Source organism: Rhinolophus sinicus, linkage group LG03 (genome assembly GCF_036562045.2).
Source record: "Rhinolophus sinicus isolate RSC01 linkage group LG03, ASM3656204v1, whole genome shotgun sequence".
NCBI lineage: Eukaryota > Metazoa > Chordata > Mammalia > Chiroptera > Rhinolophidae > Rhinolophus > Rhinolophus sinicus.
Genome location: NC_133753.1, coordinates 14,184,115 through 14,200,836, shown reverse-complemented (window position 1 = coordinate 14,200,836; position 16,722 = coordinate 14,184,115). Strand labels below are relative to the sequence as shown.

General features: G+C 38.3%; 1 long non-coding RNA gene across 1 annotated transcript in view; it reads right to left on the bottom strand.

Annotated features, from left to right (window-relative positions):
* The window catches only part of LOC141570518 (uncharacterized), a 245,798-nt gene that overhangs the window by 191,385 nt on the left and 37,691 nt on the right, over nucleotides 1-16,722 (bottom strand). The window contains exon 2 of the long non-coding RNA XR_012494573.1: nucleotides 5,220-5,303. This is a non-coding gene — a long non-coding RNA (uncharacterized LOC141570518). The remainder of the gene's footprint in view (nucleotides 1-5,219; nucleotides 5,304-16,722) is intronic.

The following is a 16,722-nucleotide window of genomic DNA, read 5'->3' as shown; positions in this document are numbered from 1 at the left end:
TCCTTCTGGTATGCCCATTATTCTTATATTGTTCTTTCTGATGGTGTCAGAAAGTTCTTGTAGAGTTCTTTAATTTCTTTTAAGTCTCTTTCTTCTTCCATCATGTAATTTCCAGGTTTCTATCTTCAATTTCACAGATTCTTTCCTCCATCTGGTCAACTCTACTACCTAAGCTGGCTATTTCACTCTTCATTTCTTCTATTGAATTCTTAATCTCCAGAAATTCTATTTGGTTCTTTTAAAAAATTTCTATCTCTTTGGTAAAATATTCATGTTGCTCTTTGATTGTGTTTCTGAGTTCATTAAACTGCCTTTCTGTATTTTCTTGAATCTCGTTGAGTTTTTTCAGAACTGCAATCTTGAATTCTCTGTCATTTAAGTCACATATTTCCATATCTTTAAGTTCATTTTCTGGAGACTTTTTATTTTCTTTCTGAGCTGTCTTGTTGCCTGGGTTATTTGTGGCAATTAATGATTTATTATTTCTCTTTCTAGACATCTGCAGGAGTGGGTTTTACAACAGGTTGATAGGAACAGGTCTTTCTTTCGTTTTCCAGTACGTGTTTGTAGAATGTTTTATTTTCTCTCCAACTGCAGCTTTTTTTTCTGTCTCACACTGTAGTGTTATGTTTTCTCTGCACTATTCCAGCTTCTCACACAATGGGGGAATTCCCTGGAAGGCAGGCTTCTCCTCTGTTAACAGTTCGCCTGGATCATAGGTCACCGCATCCCTGTGGGGCTGCAGAGAGCTTTTGAGTTCCAAAGTTCTTTCTGCACCAGATTCAGAGCCCGTGTGTTTCAGCAGTTCTGTTTACTCCTGCAGGGATCTGCCCAGATAGGTGGGGATAGAGGCAGGGTGAGTTGTGAGAATTGGCCCAGAGCAATGGCAGTGACCACCACCACAGCTGGTCCTGCTTCCACATCTCCCTTCTCTTTGCCAGAACTAGTTGGGCTGCGAATCTGTGTCTGCAGATCACAGTTCTCAAAACTGCAAATATTCTATTCTTTTGATCTGACAGTGCTATTGTTCCGCTTCTAGCACTAGGCAGGTGGAGGCGGGGCGAGCTCTGGGAGGGTAGGGAGGAGGTGGCTAGTCTCAGTGCCTAAGGCTTCCGTTCTGTGGCAGTGAGGGCTTAAATCACCGTTTTCAGCCTTCTTCCCTCAGTCTTTGCTCCAAGGTCTCTGCTGTGAGTGTTGGGTTCAGCCATGTTATATGCTGTCCCCTCAGCCCTGCGGGCCATAAGTGGAGCCCTAGCAGTCCGAGTGCTTCCTTCTCCCACAGCTGCAGTAGTTCCGGGATGCAGTGACCTCAGAGCACTGAGGTAGGTCTGCGCCCTGCGCCGCATGTCCCTGTCTCCGCACTTCTCCCTTCCCTCCTCCCCTGCTCGCACAATTTGCCCACCGTTAGGTGAATTCAGTAGTGAGCCTCTTCGTCTTGTCTATCTGCTGTGCAGGGAGTCCTTTGTGGAGTTGTAGTTTTTAAATTTGTTGTAAATTCCAGGGGAGATTTCCAGAGGCTCACCTCATGCCACCATTTTGATGATGTCTAAATGTGTGTTGTTTTAAGCCTCCATTTTATGGCACTCTATTGAGGCAGACTGAGCCAACTAATGCAGCAAATATCTCCCAGTTTTCTTATGCCTCTGACTCACATTAAGAGTTGCACTCTCCACTAACAGACCCCACTTGTCATGGTCAAGTGTGTGCATGATTACACACACACACACACACTCACACACACACACACACACATGCCTTTTATTTAATACAAGCAAGTTGAATAATGTTAGGTAACAGAAGAAACAAGTGTCCTGCTTAATTCTACTCCATTTGAAATGAGTTTTTGTGAAATTTTCTCTCTTCTATGAGTTTGTCTAGTTTTGTTTTGTTTGTTTTTGTTTGTTTTTTTATTTGTTTTTTTCCGAAAACAACAACCATAATGGCCACTAAGGATTCCTACAGAATAGCTAACAAAAGCTTCAACTTCTATTCATTCAGAAAATTAAACACACATAACAGGTCATATTATGAACATGGAAAGCATTTTATTACTCATTTAAAGCTGTGTTGTTTGTACAGGCTTTGATACAGAAATACGTTGATGATTGGGCTGACAGTGATGACACGGATGAAAGAGCATCATTATAAGAGGAGCTGGCTCCTGGGCCTGAGATCACATTTTTGACGATACCCCACCCCCTTGGCTAGAGCACTCTGCTCTTCCAGTAGTCCAGCTCTCCCCCTTATTCTTTCATAGAACATCTGAGCCTCCTTGTCATTAATACTGGCATGGGTACCATCTAAAGAGGGCAGAAGGTTCTATGCACCAGACATCAATGGCTATAGAGTTGATGGCTATAGAGTTTGATCAACTGCTAATCAAAACACACAAATATAATCACAAAGAAAATAAGTGAATGCTCTGATGATTGACACCATGCAAAATGAAATAATCAACTCACCTATGATCACATATTTCCTGAACGATCCATTGTCCCACTCCTTGATCTTTCCCCCAACTTCCATTTTGTTCGTATCCCTTGGACCATTGCCTATTCCTGCATACTATACTGTCAAAAATTTGTCAAATTCTACAAAGTTGAATACTCAATATTTTGCAGATCAATATTTATCCCCATCTATTAGTTTATACACATTTTGAAGTTAAGAACTACGTATTGTCCATATTTGTATAACTCTACCCACGTATCAGAATCTCTGCTTAGTGACTGGTCAGTAAATGTTTATTGATATGAACCATCAGGAAAAAAATAGGACAAATCAGGTTAATCTCTCCTTCTTACATTAAGTTTGAGGGTAGATGGGGAACTCAAGTCTTGAATATAAAACCACTCAACACACACTCTCCTTCAGGTTACTTCTGATTTTTTCTCCCATCGGAAAAATGGTAGGAACTCTGAGGGAATGAAATATTCTGATAACCATCTCAGTACCAGGCACATAGACATTGTCATAAATCCCTGCTTATTGAATAGTGATCTTCATTATAAAAGAGGGAACTGTGTTGTTTTTCTCCAAAGATTAAGCAGAAAAGCTCTCTCACCACACTGCTTACTAACACCTTGTTAAAGAGACATCAGGATCCAAACATCATTATCTGCAGTGTAGATGGCCTGTTTCTGTCCCCTCCCCCTGCTTTAATGGCAAAAATTATTATATATTTTGGTCACTAGACTCTAATTCTTTCACCATTTTAAAATTGGAGCACCCTAGTTTTCTTTAGTGACAATTTGTTCAAATCAGTTGGTACTAACAGCCACAATAGTGTTAAACATTTGGAAGGCTTCATATAGCTTTGACAGCTGGACATTAAATAGATGGGAAAGTAAAAGTTGTAATGCAAAAACCATCATTAATAAAAAGTTTATGCAGGAAGGAGCCTCTCACAGCACACCTTGTGGAAATGATAAATGTGGAATATTAACTTAGGAAATAGCAATGGAGGGGTCATTTAAAAACTGAAACCAGGGATGGAATCAACCATGCCACACCTCTGAAAAGTAAAGCTGAAATAGAAAGTGAGGGGCTTTGGATATTCTGGTTACCTGTCACCGATCACCTGACTATAGTCTTACCTACAGCCACCATCTGCCCAAACACAGTGATGGGTATACAGATGTTAACACACTGGTAATCTTTTCAGCCCAAAGGGGTCAGCAGTATGTGTAATTAGTCATACAACCTGTCACAGGCTCTATTACTGAACTTAATGCACAGAGGCAGAGGGGTATAAATGGATGTTAGACAAGAGCATGGCTAACCAATTGGCTCCCTTAGAGGGAAAGAAGGAAATCAATCATATATACAGTTGGTTTACCTTGCTCTTTGACTAAAAGTGTTAAAGAAGAAATCGTTGCTTAAGATTTTTCAATCACCCTTTTGAAATCAAAATATTTTAAACTGACTAACTAGTATAGAAATAAAACAATAATCTTTCTTCATAATAAGCATATATTTTGATAAATTTTTAGCAACTACATTTGTGTTTCTTTTCCTATCACATATCAGAGATAACTAATGCATCTGACCAACTTAAAATTGGTAGAATTTTAAGTTATTTCTAGAATGTGTTCTGCTGCTTACACAGGTATACAAATATCCAATGCAGTGGCTGTTTTTACAAATAAAAACACTTTTTTTTTCCTATTGAGTAATGACCTCCCTAAAGACCTCAGAGATGTTGATCACTCAAAGTTTACAGGTTTGGTGCAACAAGGAAAAACACCTCCTTAATAGGGTCAAGAGGGAAAATAAGAGAAGATGTTTATAAAGAGGCCCAGATTGAACTATTTTAAGACACGGCGGAATTTATGACATGCTAGCTTTGGATCGGTAGGAACAGGAATGTAAGAGCGGGAAAGCAAGCTGTGATAAGCAAAGTATTAGTCTTGATAAGCAAGCCCTTTTCGTTGGTTGATAGTATTTTCTTTCCAAAGTAAGTACCTTCCAGGAACTAAATTTTGTTGCTTATCTCGGTACTAGTTCATATTAAGAACCCAAATCTATGCCTGATCGCAGTATCATTTAACATGGGAATAAGAAGGTATGTTTTTGTTCTCCTTCTTTTTTCCCTCTTTTCCATCCCTCCCTTGCTTCCTCTCTTCCTCCCTTTCTTCCTTACCTTAAGAGGACTAGCAGGCTGTGAAATAATGGGCTTCTTTTTGTCTGGTCTAATGAACTCTGGAATCTGGTAAATCTGTGCCATCCAGCAGAGGCCACTGGCATGCTTTCTCAACTTCCCTCAAGTCTGGATTCCCCACATCCTTGGATCATCTTCTGAAGAAAACATTTCTTTCTGTGCTATCGAGTTCTGTCCTGGAAATATCAGTCTTCCCCCTTCTCCCCGTCTCTTCATTGAATTATGACAAAAATCAGTTAGCCAACTAAGTCTTTTTTGCTCCAAGTGGTGGGCCTTGAGGCTAATTATTTTGATTTTTATGGGAGGTAAGATAGAAACAACAGTGTCAAAACATTGGGGAATATGAGCGTTGGCTTCAATCCTCTACACTGCGATTCCTCTGTATACCTCGAACAGAGAAAACACTTCCCAATGCAAATGACAAGCCTTGTCAAATGACTCTTCAATACCCTCTGCAGGCAATACTAGAACTGCATGCAGTGCTGAAGCTGAACCCTCACAGGTGGAGGAAAGTAATTCTGCCAAGGAAAAAAAGAAAGAGCTGGAGAAGTCTGCTTACCTTTCCTCTTCTTCCTCAGGTTTTCACTTCTGCTCTACCCAAGGATGTCAACCATTCCATGTGTTTCCTGGTGTGTCACTGAGGCTGTGGGGCATACAGATCAGAGGTCAGCAAAGTACAGCCCATGGTTCCAAATCCAACCTACTTCCTGTTTTTGTAAATAAAGTTTTATAGGAACACAGCCACACCCATTCATTTATGTCTTGTCTATGGCTGCTTTCAAAAACCAGTGGCAGAGTTGAGTAGTTGCAACACAGCCTGTATAGTCTGCAAAACCTAAATTATTAACCATCTGGATCTTTACAATAAAAGTTTGTTGGTAGAGAAAAGAAATAGTACTAAAGGAAATCAAAGATAAGCCTGGTTTCAACATGTATAATCTCAGCAGCCATTCCTCTGGTCAGAATCATTTCTCCCCCCATATTTTCAGACATGGAGCAAAAGACTCTCAAGAATATATTCAGAAATCAACAAGGGTCCAATTGATAGATATTACCAACCAGACATGCATTTTCTAGGAAAATTTCTCCATGGAAATTATTTTGCACCACATATAAAGAGGGCTAAGATACAGGATAATTTCCTTCATAGTTAAATTTATATCTTTTGTTCTGCTATGTGGGCTCCCAGACTGAAATTATGTCCTCAGATACTTACTGCAAAGGACTCCCTAAAGCATTCTTTATGCGATTGCTCACTCAGAGGCAGGGGTTCTTCCAAATCTTCATCGAGAAAACACAACTTCAAATAGACCTTGGTAAGTAGATAAGAATAAAATCAATACATATCCCTATATACAATGTGTGCCCTTCAGAGAGAATTAAAAACCTGTTGGGTTGCTTGTCCTTACTGCCTGCTTGCAAAGCATATTCAATTATTCATTTTATTCATCTGACTGACCACTTAAAAACTATGTATTCAGTGCTTTGGCGATAATTTCATTTCTAAGTGTTCCGCCTGGCTATTTTTTGTGTGTGCACACTATTAATTAATGACTACGGAGAAGTCTATAAATTTTAGCATTCAGTAGCAGTGGTGCTTGAATCTATTCCTCATGAAAGCCAGCGTCCACAGTCACTGAGTAAGCACAAAGGGATACATATTGATTTTATTTTTGAGTTTTAATTTCTTTCCACTGAATCTGAATGAGCAGACTGCATTTGAAAAACCCTCACAGAGCAATGGAGTACAATGAGATACACACAGCCTTTCCCCATGGGGTGAGCTCAGCCTACCAGCTCACATTTGGGAGGCTCTGTGTGTGCCACTGATGGAGAATCAACGATAAACGATCCGGGGCATTTAAAAATGGCAGTCAAACCTTCTCTGGGCATTAGTGTCTTATTAAATTGGCACAAGGGCATTAAGGATTTCCTGTGTATAAAACCTAAGGCCTCAATAAAACTCCTGATATGGTTACATTTGGTCGATTCAGCCTTCCAGAGCATCATGAAACTGGTGTTAATAAGACGGCAGAGATGCTCCAGCTGGTGAATGGGGACATCCCGGCACTAGTGTGGCCCTAGGCTTGATGGATGCAACCTGCAACAACCTGCAACTCGATAGGACGAGGTGAGTATTTGATGTACCTCTGTGCTCTGTCTACTTAATGGAAATGAGAAAAACCATTGCACACACCTGTCTGGACCAAGATCTATATAGAGAAGTAGGGGGAAAATTCCTACTTCTTTTGAGAAAAACTAAATCCCTTAGCTACTGCATGTTCTTGGTGTTAGATACAGAGAATTTTTTTAAAAAGTGAAGTGGATCGAAAGGAAAATTGTATTATGACAGCTGAGGCTTAAAAGATCTGGAATCATTTTATTTAACAAATATTCCTCTAGTGCTTACAATCTGCTAATTGGTATTATATTTTATAAAAATTAACATGTTTAAACAATAATCAGATCTAGGTACTATTGTTGCCATCCCTGTATTACAAGTGAGCAAACAGAGGCAAAAAGTATTTAAGCACAAGTCACACAGCCAGTAGGTGGTCCCTAGCTCTGCATTTAGGCGTCTACACCTAAGGCTCCGCTGTCTCTTGCCCCTTGAGCTGCCTCTCACGGAACAGAGTCCAGGGCTCCCTTTCACACTGGACGACTCCCAGGTAAGAACACAGTGGGAAAATGCTGGTGGTAGTCATGATTTTTAAAGTCATTAGCTATGTCGCCTTGAAAACATGGTTCCCCATCTGGGGACAATCAGAATCACCTGGAGAGTAGCTTTGGTTTTGTTTATTAAAAATAATAATAATAATAATAATTTAGACACTATTGCAGACCCACTGACTCAAACTCTCTGAAAATTAATTCCTAGAAATTTGCATTTTTCAGAGATTCCCCAGGAGAATCTGAGGCAGCCAGAGGAGCATTTGGTAATCGCTGAAATTTGGCTCCCCCAAGAAGCTGCTGCATAGCTTGTCCCTGCCCTCCAATGAATCTGCTTCTTACTGTTCTCACCCATCATGACCTCAGTTCCTTTCTGTAAAACGAGGGCCCTTTAGCTGTACAGAGCCTCGAGTTTCTCATCTCTAAGGTCAGGGGCTTTTGTAACCTTATTAACACATTTCCCAGAAGGAGCAGGAAAACTGGGTTTTGCCCTGAATGTGGATTTTGAGAAAAGGGACAGTAGTGAGGGGACAAGACATACAGGAGACACAGTTTTAATGACTCACTCTACTGCTCCCAAATCTGAAATTTTAAAAATAAATTAATATATGCATCTGTGCCATTCAGATTCACAGGCAGAAATAAGCCTAACGGGGGCTCTGTGTTGTCAGCTAGTTTGTTTAACTGATTTGTTCACCAAGGGAACTGAAAGGTTGACAGAAAATGTCAGTCAGGTTCTATGGTGTCCATACTGCTATGTACAAGAATAACCCAAAGAGTTCTTTGAGACAAAACTTTCTAAAAGCAATAAAATGTGTGCTTGAGCATGGTTAGATTTATTACAAATAAAATTACCACTGGTACCATTGTGGCAGTGACAGATGCGAAGGCAGGATTATACAGTGGAAAGAATGACAGCTTTGGAGTCTGTTAGTCAGGAAAACTAGCTGGCATCTCTGAGCGTTAGTTTTTCTCATTTGCAAAATGAAAATAATACCTGCCAGAAGATTGCAACCCACCCCAAAAATTAGATGGAGGTTACTATGTGCCATTCCCTATTTTATTTGAGAAACACAATCCACCATCTTCTTCCTGGAATGATCATGGTCTTTCCAATTCTTCATTCTTTGGTGGTCATAATCTTTGCATCCCATTTCTGCCTGTACTAGAATGACCCTTCTTGTAAAAATATGTTCATTTATTCAATTCAGAAATTTTTTATCTCGAATAAGTGTCCAAGTTTGTCAATTTACATTTGTTCATAATATCTTTTATGTGCTGCAAAAATTATATTAACAAATAGACCATGTGTGATATTATCCATTGCTTTTTAGAATTCTTCTGACTCCTAATCAGATAAAGGAGATAAAATTTATCTGTGAGTCCTTCAAGGTGTTGTTGGGTGCTTTCATTTTTCTCGTTAACACATTGATCCATCTAATACCAATTTTGTTACATCAAGGAAGGTCAGGATATTCTTCTTTTATTAATATTTGATATTTGATCCTGCAAATGTAAATACACACACACACACACACACACACACACACACACACACACACACAGTTACACATTCATATCTCAATATCTCAGCTTGCTTTACATTGGAGAATCTTTGATATTGCCCAGCAGTCCAGAGTTGGACCTGAGGGTATCTCAAGCAGATTATCTTCCAATTTATTATTTGAATTTGCTTTGCTCATAAAGGTCAAAGAGGTATATAAACACTTTACATCTTTCTACAGCCGTGAAATAGCTGTGGGCTGGTGAGTGTCTTAAAGAATATTGTTTGGTTGTTATCAATAGAGGCATGACTGGACATAGTGTTTCCAAAGAAAGAGACAACACAGAGGAGGTGGGAAATGAGGGAGTACATAGCCCTTGAAGACCATAGCCTCAATGTGATGATGAAGAATGCCAAGTTCAAGAGAAAGGGAGATACGGAAACAAAGCCTTCAGAAAGGGGGTACACCCTGAGCACAACTGTCTGATAAATGCGGTCTGCATTAAATGTCAACGGTGGCCAGTGCTCTGGAATTTGAACAGGGTAGATTAAAGTAATTCCGTATAAAATGCTATTTAAACATGTTACATTTTAACATATGTTGTTAAACATGTTTAAATATATATGTTTAACATGTATTTAAACAGCTAGTTAAACTCCATTTAACCAGACTTTGAGCTGTGCCATTCAAAGAGGCAATAAAATCTAGTTTTTCACTGCTATACTAATGTAATTTATATTCTGATTAAATTGCGCTTGAAATACATTGTTTGCATTTTAGAACAATCTTTATTTTTGTTAGACATTTATGTTGCATTTTATTAGCTTGGACTACCTTTACTAGGTATTTTCAGTTGTTCCTTTTAAAATAATTAGGACTTGCTGCTATGAACACTACTAGTGCATTTGAAATAATAGTGGATCAACTTTCTTACTCTTTGTTTCTTTGAAAATAGGTAAACACTTATGTTCTCGGATCACAGTGGCATGATTTCAATAAAATAAAATTTATCGTTGCAGTAGTCACCTCTTATCTATGGTTTCGCTTTCCATGATTTCAGTTACTGGCAGTCAACTGAGGTCTTAAAATACTAAAAGAAAAATTCCAGAAATAAACAATTCATATGTCTTAAAGTACACACTGTTTTGAGCAGCATGATGAAATCTTGTGCTGCCTCGCTCCTTGAATCATCCATTTGTCCAGCATATTCACGATATACATGTTACCTGCCTGTCACTTAGCTGTCTTTATCAGATTGACTATTGCAGTAGTTTAGGGCTTGTGTTTAAGTAACCTTTGTTTTACTTAATAATGGCCTAAAGTGCAAGAGTTGTGATGTTGGCAATTTGGATAAGCCAAAGAGAAGATGCAAAGTGCCTCCTTTAACTGAAAGTGTGTGTATGCATGTATAGGGAAAAAACATAGCATGTATATAAGGTTTGGTACCATCCACAATTTCAGGCATCCACTGGGGTGGGGGGGTTCTTGGGACATATCCCCTGCAGATAACAGGGGACTCCTATACCTATTAAACATTGCTAACCCTTTTCTCAGCACTGCCAGAAAATACATAAGTAGTAAGAGACACTTATAGATATCAACAAGCATGCAAGTCTAATAAAAAGGATGCAACAAAGTCAAAGGAATCAGGCTGGCAAAGATGAATTCAAATAAGTATCCAGGATAATGTGCTGTAGGGTGTGTAGTGTAGACAGAAAGTTCCAGGGATGCTTAGAATTGAAGTACTAAAGTACATTTCAGGAACAGTTTAACATGTGAAAATCACCAACCTGGCGTTAGGCTGAAATATGGCAATGCCCACAAGAGCCCTTTATTTACTGTGAGTCATGATTCACATGTAAGACAGAAAAGAAGGACCTTCATTCAAGTCTCATCTTTGCCTCTTCCCCACTGTACATCCTTATACAGCAGTCCCCCGTTCCACAGAGCATATGTTCCAAGACCCCCAGGGGATGACTGAAATTGCAGATAGTATCAACCCCTATATATACAAAGGTTTTTCCTATGCATACATACCCATGATGAAATTTAATTTATAAATTAGGCATAGTAAGAGATTAACAATAACTGATAAAACAACATACGGTGACAAAAGTGATGTAAATGTGGTCCCTCTCTCTCAAATTACCTTATTGTACTGTATTCACCTTTTCACTTATGGCAGGCACTTTATGGTTTCTCTTTGGCATATCCAAATTGCCAGCATTATACTCTTGCTCTTTCAGGCCATTATTAAGTAAAATAAGGATTACTTAAACACAAGTACTGCTACACCATGGCAGTCGATCTGATAACTGAGATGGCTACTAAGTGACTAATGAGCACGCAGCATGTACAACATGGATACACTGGACAAAGGGACGATTCATGGCCCAGGCAGGACAAAGTGAGACAGCATGAGATTTTATCACCGCACTCAGAATGGAACACAACTTAAAATGTATGGATTGTTTATTTCTGGAATTTTACATTTAATATTTTTGGACCGCAGTTGACTGCTGGTAACTGAAACTGTGGAAAGCTAAACCATGAATAAGGGGGGACTACTATATACATCGTTCACATTTTCTGAAGACGCTTTTCTTCTGCAAAATTGGCATGTTACCACTACTAATTTAAGCACACTGAAAAATCAGTGTATTTCATATTCCTTTCTTAATTAAGAGAAAAACCTCTATAGTTATTAACGTTATCATTGAAATTGTGAGGCTATTGGGAAGATTAATGCGAGAAATAAGATAAAATACAAAAAAAATATTTCATTAAACTGGAAAGCGCTCTCTTTTTTATTGTAAACTGGAAATTGACTTTTTTCATTCTTCCTTTCTTTTTCCCCCTTTCTTTTGCCAAGCTAGGAAAAATGATGTTGCTATTCAGCTATCCACTAGCACTTATTAAGTAAGTGGCTGCTAAAAGAATAGGAAATTAGAAAATGCAATAAATAGGCAATCATGAGCTTTGTAACGATGTTAATTTAAGGAAGACTGAAAATCACCCCAGTCGTCCCCGATTAAGAGTATGTCTCATACCCAACCTGAAGCACCAGTGAAAATTAGGAATGAGAATAATTTAGGCTCAGAAGGGGCACTCTTGTATTCACACATCTCTCCCAGAACCAACCAGCATGAGCACATTTCCATTTAAGAATCAGAAGATACATTTATTTGATTGCAATCCACTCTCCCCTGCTATGCTAAATGAGAAAGTGAAATAAACATCTATGTAATTTTTACAATTATGGAAATAGTAGCATTGGGGCAGCAAGTTTCTTGTTATTTTCCTATTACTGTCAATTTCAGAGGTAAACTATCCCATAATATTTTTAACAGGTCAATGGTTAGAGTAATAGAGAAATTTCAATCTATCAGTTTGTATTTCTGAATTTGGTGGGGAGCTGAATGTCATTCTAGCAATTCACGTTTTCTCACAAAAGCTACTGATATATAAAACTCTCATTTAACAAGTCTCCTTTCTCAGGGGAAATACATTTTAATGTGTATTTATAACTATAATTTTATGTTCTAAGGAATCATGTTCAATGAACTTTAACATTTTATTCTCCATATTCTATGGAACTAGTTTTCAGTTATAGACTGCGTAGGTGTTAAGACAACCTCTTAATTGCAGAGTCTCATGTTGAGGGAGAGGTGGAATGTGCAGGTTTTGATTTCACATACACTCTTCTCAGCTAACCGAGGAAAATCTTGGTAGAGGAAACTAACCAACAGTATGAGGCAAGCCCTTTTCCAGGTCCTCAGATTAATACAAACCAGGACTTGCAAGCTTGATTTTCCTTGCCTAAAAGTCAAATAAAATGATTTTAATACCACAAGACCCGAGAAATCAAACTGAGTAAATGGAAACAAAGACTTCATAGCAATTAAATGTAAATTATACTTTTGGCCTCTAGTTCTGTTTGAAAAATATTTTTGGAAGGGTGGAGAGGAACAGATAGCAGAAAGGAGATGAAAGGTCCTTGTAAGTACTCCTCATACAGAAGAAAGTTAAATAAAATAAATATTCCAGATACACTTTTGAACCTAAAAGATTAGGCTATTTTGTGTTGAACAATGTTTCAAAGTCTGGGCTCAAGAACAAAGGAGATTTAAAGTCAAACTCCAATTCTGCTACTTGCGAGTGATTTGGGCAAGTTTCTTAATCTCCCTTAGCTTAGCTTCAAGTTTCTAAATTGGAAAAATGAGGATAATAGTAGCAATAATAATATTAATCATGCCTGCAATTTCGAGGACCATGTGGAATAATACACATGAAATGTCTATCACAGATCCTGACTCCAGGAGGCTGTTATTATATTAGTTGATTTGTTTCTATTCCCCTGTCTGGTATCACACCCTCTATTTCTTTGGGATACCGTGACCCATCAGTAACCCTGAGGTCAGCAAGGGATGACATCACCTCCTGGCTTATGATCCCTGCTAAGATTTGGGGCTCTATGAATGGGTGTTTAAACCAAGTCTAGCCAATCAGCGAATACCTACATCTATTGTTTTAACAATCAGAAAAAGAGGCTCATTCTGTGTCCTGGTGTCAAACACCATTAAGCTTGAAGTTTCCAGAGGCTACTTTTCTTCATCACGGCCTTCCAACCCACCTACCAGAGCAAAGACAAGCAAAGAGACTACCCTAAGGAAACAAGTAAGCCCATGGTTCCAGTTTTACCTTGAAATTCTGGGTACTAGAAACCATAAATTGTTTACTTTAAGCTAGCTTGAATTAGGTCTTTGTCACTAGCAGTCCATACTCAGTATTCACCAGTATCTGCTATTAACCTAAATGCAAACAATTCATGTCAGTAGAGATTTGAGAATGGAAATAATGAATTATATCTCTGAGCTACTATTAGTATGTGATAGCAGCCTGGGAAAGGACTGATTGGAAGGTCACTTGGATTTGTGATATACTTGAAAACTTACACTAAAAATGGATTTCTTCACCTGCTGCAATTAGGAAGGAATTTAGCTTAAGAAGAAAACTTTGCAAGTGGAAAGATTGTTGTAGTTAGAATAGCTCTAGTCTGTGTCCTTATCCTAGACTTGGGCACTCCAGAGGTGAGAGCCATGAAATTACCTCTCATTTTAATTCTTCACTTGTCCCTTAAAGATCAATTATAACACATGTACTTTTCTAGGGTACTTGCTGTGTTTTCTTTCTTTCTTTTTCTAACTTTATAGTATTTTTCAAGAAGTCTCATTTTTCTCTAAAAACTCTTAAATAAGAAAATTCTCCATATAGCTGACAAAATTAAGGAACAAATAAAATTTTTATAGAATAAAAAATATTACTATCCATTGACATTTAGTTCTTTGAAAAATTTTTATATATTCCTGGTTTAAAATATGTCACAAGTTCCCAAGTGTTATAAAATCATGAAAGAAGGGTGTGTTTTTTTTAATTTTTCTAAACTAAATAATTATGTTTACCAAGATAGTCTTTACAAAGAATTAGAAGTTATAAATCCATGAAAATCTATTGTTTTAAGTACAATTTATTATTTCTATAGCATAATGCTTAATTTTTTAAGTAGAACAACAAAGGGGCTGTGTTTATTCCATGCAGTTGAGGATTTATTCAGGGACCCGGGCTGAAAGAGACTGTCATTGTAAACACATGGTTTCCCTGTAAAACATCTCTGTGTCTGGAACTCATCAACTGACTCCGTACTCCTCTCAGACCAGAAGTGACACACATCACTTTCACTCACATTTCACTAGCATGAACCAGTCATATGGCCCCACCTTGATTGAAAAGGGAGCTGGAAAATATAGTGTCTGTCTGGCAACAACTCTACCCTGCGTAAGGGAGCATAAATTTTTTATCGGATGGCTAGCTTTTTCTACCACAGGCTAGTGATGTGTTTGGAACATAAAGAAGGAAATAAATTCCAAGTACTTATGCAATTGGCATGCTCTTATTTTATTGCCAACTAAAGAGAGGGAGTAGAAGATGGCAGACTAGGCAAGGGTAAGAGTTTTCATTTCTAAGGATTGGTGGGATCCGCTGTCCTCCAGCTGACACTAGGGGGCGCTGCATCATAGGCCAGTTAACTGCTGGGTTTATTGTGGTGTCTGTGGATTTCATGAAGCTCACTATAAGGGCCTAGGATCAAAGGTTGGAACAACAAGTCCTCTTACCAGAAGTTTACAGACCATTGAACAGGCCATGAATAGAAACTCCAGAGTGGCTACAAACTGAAACTATTACTTCAGAAATGTTTTCCAGGACGTATCAGAGAAAGTGATGACATTTCATTTCTCTGTGGCGAACACACAATCATGTGGGGCCGCTGAAAATTACCCCTTAGCTGTTCTTTCTAGAAAAATACCAGAACTGGTCATGAACGCTCTCTAAGCTTTCCTTTTTTTCCTGGATGACGCATACGACTTTGTCATGTTTTAATTGCTATTTATTCTCTCTGATAGTGCAGCTTCAAACAACCTGCTGGTGGGAAAATAATGGAAGTTAGGTAAGTCTGTGCATTTATGAATCCATCCATTCATTCATACATGTTTATTGAGCAGCTGCTACATACCAGGTACTGCATTAATACTGGCAAAATAAAGGTGACAATAACACTAATGTAATAGTAACACCAACATCTAATGTTTATGGCGGACCTACTTTATGCCAAGCACTGTGTTAAAAGTGTTATAAGCATTACACATTTGATACCTCTAACTATTATGAATCCTTGGCTTAACTAAGAATTCTAAGTTTTAATGAGGCTGAGAGATAGATAATGACCAAAAAAGCAGAACTTGAAGTCACATCTGCTTGACTCTGAACCTCATGGTCTTAACCCATATTCAATAAATCCCCATTGACGAATGAAAGCTCAAGAGGCTATATGGCTTTTATTCAATACTATCTCACAATCTTGAAGGAAAAGTAGGTAAATAAGTAGATAATTGAAATAAATATTAAAAGTGCTCAAATATTACCCTCCATACTTATCCACTAAAGACTAAGTTTCGAATTTGACCCAAACCATAATTAGGAAAGTTTTATGCTGTTAATGCACATGGCAAGCTCCCCAAATATGCACATATATCCTTAACAACATCTTTCTCAGTGATTAACACATAGCAGGCACTCCGTAGTGAATGAGTGAATAACAGAAGGAGACTGTTAGGAAAACAAAGGAGAAAGTTATTAATTCTACTTGGGGGAATCAGAGAAAGCTTCATAGTGGTGACATTTGGACATATTTTTCATGGAGGAGTAATCTGCGAGGCAAAATATATTTGTATTCTTGGGGGTAGGGGTATTTGTTAATATGTCAAGTAGAAGACCAACATGTAAAGCATGGCACCATGACAAGGAATTGTGCAGTTAGGTGACAGGAAATAGGCCCATGGAGCTGGTTATCAACAGGAGTATCAGGATATCATGTGAGAACCATGTTACATGCTGATGAGACTGAAGAGGTAGAAGGAAAGAAATTAATGACAGGAGAAAGGCAGGGCAATTGTTCTTGAGGAGGCTAGAAGGGATAGGATTTAATGCACAAATATGGGTTTGTCATAGGTGAGTTTACTGCCAGTTAACTCTAAGGGCAAAAGGGAAGTCAGGGTGTGGGCATAGAGACTAGAGGCAGATGGAGATAGTGATGGAAGTTTGTGTACATTGTTTTTATTTCTTTAAACTTTCTTATCTAAGTGGAGGTAACTTCAGAGGAAGTCAGAGTGTCTAAAGCACTGGAATGAGAGGATTTCTCTGACAGCAGGTGTTACTGATAATGCCTCTTGTCTTCTATTCTTCCAGTTGTTTCATGTGTTCTTAGTTTATTCATTTCTGAGTGTCATCTATTCACTGTAGCAGTTTTGCAAGGTGATTTCAGGGACTAGA